Source organism: Tursiops truncatus, chromosome 19 (genome assembly GCF_011762595.2).
Source record: "Tursiops truncatus isolate mTurTru1 chromosome 19, mTurTru1.mat.Y, whole genome shotgun sequence".
Lineage (NCBI taxonomy): Eukaryota > Metazoa > Chordata > Mammalia > Artiodactyla > Delphinidae > Tursiops > Tursiops truncatus.
Window position 1 is genome coordinate 45,707,717 of NC_047052.1, and position 4,181 is coordinate 45,711,897.

General features: G+C 52.6%; 1 long non-coding RNA gene across 1 annotated transcript; it reads left to right on the plus strand.

The window, feature by feature from the left end:
* Positions 1–1,073: 1,073 nt before the first annotated feature.
* LOC109550840 (uncharacterized) lies at positions 1,074–3,382 on the plus strand. The gene is made up of 4 exons (XR_012327973.1): positions 1,074–1,934; positions 2,716–2,860; positions 2,966–3,050; positions 3,147–3,382. It is a non-coding gene; the product is annotated as an uncharacterized lncRNA (long non-coding RNA).
* Positions 3,383–4,181: the final 799 nt, after the last annotated feature.

Here is a 4,181-nt window from a genome sequence, read left to right on the forward strand (position 1 = left end):
TGGTTGAGAGTCCGCCTGCCGATGCAGGGGACGCGGGTGTGTGCCCCGGTCCCGGGAAGATCCCACATGCCGCGGAGCGGCTGGGCCCGTGAGCCATGGCCGCTGAGCCTGCGCATCCGGAGCCTGTGCTCCGCAACGGGAGAGGCCACAACAGTGAGAGGCCCGCGTACTGCAAAAAAAAAAAAAAAAAAAAAAAGAGGGGGAAGAAACAGAACAAGATTTATAGCCCATTTATGTAAATTGGAGACATATACACACACAAAATCACAAAGTATAAAGATATATCTTCGCAGCTATGTATCAAGCACATTAAAGCGGGTGTCTGTGAAGGGGAGGGATGGGATAGGGATTGGACATGAGGCTGGGGGTAAAACCTTAGAGGGTCTTTCATGGGCCAATTGTGGTTCTATATTATGATCCGAAGAGTATGATTAGTATCTTTCTGCACCTAAGGGCCAAGAAAAAAATAAAGGAATGAAAAATGTGAAGTGCCCGTACATCAGAGCAGTTCCCTTCTCGCTACACAGTGATTATCGCCGCAGGGGATGATGATAGCAAAGCGACCAGACTCTGCCTGCCTTCTGGAAGCCCTACTCACTGCCTTCTTTCCAGGCAGCCCCTCCAGTCCCCAGTACGTGCTCTTGCACCGCAGACGAGGAACATCCTAGCCTTTCACGCTACCCAGAGGGAGAGAAAGGAAAGCTGGACATCTGTGAGTCCCAGAGGTTCCCATCTTCTGCTTTGGCTGTACACAGAATAGGGAGTAATTGCATGGGATTCCATTCAAACCCCAGCTCTGCCATTAAACACCTGTGGGACCTCAGGTTAAGTCACTTTACCCTCCTGTGCCCTAGTTCCTTCACTGGTAAAATGGGGAATGATCATAAAAATAACTACTTACGGGAATGTTCGGAGCCTAATATGAATGAGTTCGTGGAACACGCTTAAACCGGCGGAGGAAGCTCCCTCTCTGCTGCTCCAGCAGCCCCGCCCACACACACCCCGCCCACACACACCCCGCCCCAGCCCCTGCCCTGCTGTGACAGCTTCCCATTTCTCTTCCTGCCTCAGCCTCAGTCAGGGGCTCCCCAACATCCCAGGGTTTCCTAAACTAGGTTCAGGAACTTCTCAGGCTCCCTCCTGGGATTTCAGTTTCTCTTTCCTTCTGGGCATAGCTCTGAGCTCACCTGGTCCCACCCATACCTGTCAACTCACCTGGCTTAGCAGCTGGCCCCATCCATTCATGCCTTTTAAAGTCAAAGCCCTCAGCCAGGGTTGCGCATTTAGCCTGGCTAAAAAGCCGAGCCAGGCAGCTGGGGAAGCAGCTTGCGATTTGACCATGGTTGCAGACTTGACGCTAGCTCTGGTAACGACCATGGGGCTGGGCTTGGCTAGAGCATGTCCTGTCCCCACCACAACCAGGAAGGGCTTCGACATTGGCGTGTTCAAATCCCTGCTGCCAAACGAGCTGGTGGCCTTCAAGAAAGCCAAGGCTGGACATTCCCTGGCAGTCCAGTGGTTAGGGCTCCACGCTCTCACTGCCGGGCCCGGGTTCGATCCCTGATCAGGGAACTAAGATCCCACAAGCCTCGGGGTGCGGCCAAAAAAGAAAAAGAAAAACAGCCAAAGATGCCTTGGTAAGTCCCTGTTGTGGGCTAACCTTTACCCCTCCTACCGTAGCCAAGCTGCTGCCCGCTACTGTTGGCCTAACCTCTATCCTCCTGCTAGCTTTTCGGCTATGACTAACATCTATTCTCTCTGCTGTGGATTAAACTCAAGCCCTCCTGCTAGACCTTCATCCTTGCTGCTAGCCTCTGTCCCTCCCGTTGTGGGTTGAACCTGCCCTTGCTCTCTGAGAAGTGTCGCTCTTGCAGAAGGACTGGAACTGCAGCTCCCGCCTCTTCCCCAGGACCCGGGACCTGAAGCAGCTGCAGGTGAGTTGGGAGAGTCAGGCCCACCTGCCCTCACCTGGCCCCGCTCCTCTGGCTTTGCAGGCGGCCCCTGATGTCCTTTATCTTACCTGTGCTTCCCTCTCTCTGGTCTCTCCTCCTCTGTCCTGGGCCCCTGTGCCTCCCCAACTGCTCCCTTGACCCTGTCCCTCCCCTGGGTTCCTTTTTATCATCTCTCTGCCTGTCCTACTTCCCTATCTCCCCCACCTGTCCCTCTCACCTGCACTCTTACCTTGTTCCTTCTCACTTCTCTCTTCTCTCCCGGCTCTGTCCCCAGCCTGTGCCCGTTGCCCTGCCCACCTTGTCACCATCTACTCTCAACACTGATTCCCTCTTCCCTTCTCACCTGCCCTCCCCACGCTCTCACCTCTCTGTCCCTTGTCATCTTCCTCCGCTGATCTTTTCCCAGCAAACACTCCTCCTTCCTCCACGCTTCTCACCTATGCAGCCAACTGTCCCGCGCTCACCTACCTCCCCAAACTGTTCTCTTCTCACCTGTTCCCATCTCTGTTCTTCAGACCTCTGTGACCTCCCTCATGAGTCACTTTTCATTTGTCCCCATTTCACTTTTTCACCTGTTCCCTCACTTTTCTTTTCCCTTATCATTCTGCCTCACCTGTATCCCCTTCATCTGCCGCCTTCCTCATGTGTTCCCCTCTCCTGTCTCTCTCTTACCTGTCCCATCACCTTTCCCCACTTAACTGGGCCTTCTTGCCTATCCTTCCTCACCTTTCCACCTCACCTGTTCTCTCTCACCTCTCCTCAGGGGTAGGAGCACCCCACAGCCTTGGAGGCGGAGCTGGCTCTGACACTGAAGGGTCCTGGGGACGGTGGCTAACTCATCCCTGGATCACATCCTGGACCAGACCCTTCACACGCTGCACCACATCCACTCCAAGCTCCAGGCCTGCGTGAGCGCTCGGGGCACCCGGGCCACATCTGTGGGTTCTGGGCAGATAGGACCTCGCCCCTCTGTCCCAAGACCTGTCTCACACACCACCTTCCTCTGTTCTCAGGTCCAGGCTCAGCCCACAGCAGGCTCCAGGCCCCAGGAGCCACTTCCAGTACCAGCTGCATTGGCTCCAGGAGGCCCCAAAGAAGGTGAGTGACCCGGGAAGAGGGTGGATGCCTGGGCCCTGGGTAAGGAGGAGGCTGACGCCTGGGCAATGGGAAACCACCTTCTCGTCTCTCCCACAGGAGTTTCAAGATGGCCTCAAGGCCTCTGTCACATTCATCCTCTTCCACCTCCTCAGCTGGGACCTGAATTGCATCTGAGCACTGGGACCTACCCCAGCCCATCTGGGAGCCCAGACCTTATTTATGCACTAACCCCAGCCCTGCCTTAAGTTATTTCTTCTCACCCCTGCAGCCCTGACGAAGACCTGAAAGAAATGTTTCTTTTTCTACGTTCATATAATATGCAGAAATAAACAGTAAGGAATTGGAATCTTCTGCGATAAGTGAATCTCTGAGTGTGTGTGTGTGTGTGTGTGTGTGTGTGTGTGAGACTGCGGGTCTGTGACTGAATGTGGATGTCTGTGTAGTGCAGGCAACATTCATGACAGGTTGCGTATATTTGCGTGTGCCTGACTTCTGTGACTGTGTATGTACACGCATCCAAGTGAGTATCTGCCCGAACCTGAGTCCAACTGAAGATGTATAACAGCATATTCATGCCCATGTGTGTGTAAGTGTGTGCGTATTTATGCACATGTTTATATATCTCTCCCTGTCTGTGTGAACTGTATATCTCTCTTTTCCATATGTACCTAGGACAGGTGGAAGTCTGTATCAGTCGGGATGCTTTATCCTATAATGTGTCAGAAACCCAACTCAAATGGGTAGAACAAAAATGAATTTATTATGTCACAGTAAAAAGTGCATTGGCAGGGCAGCTCCAAAACCCATTCATTCATTCATTCAACCATGTCATTGGGGAACCAGGTTCTTTCCATTTCTGTTGACCGATTCTTACTGTGGCTACCTCACGGTCTCAAGACAGCAGCCATGGCTCCAGCTATCACACAAACAATATTCTCCAAGTCATAACAAACACCCCAAACTTAGTGGAGTAAAACAACAACTATCTTCTTATGCTCACAGATTCTGCGGGTCACGAAATTGGACAGGGTCCAGCGTGGATCACCCGCCTCTACAGTTTGGAGTGGCCATGAGACTAAAGGGCTTCTTAAGGGAGTTAATTTATGTAAAGAATTGAAAACAATTCTTGGC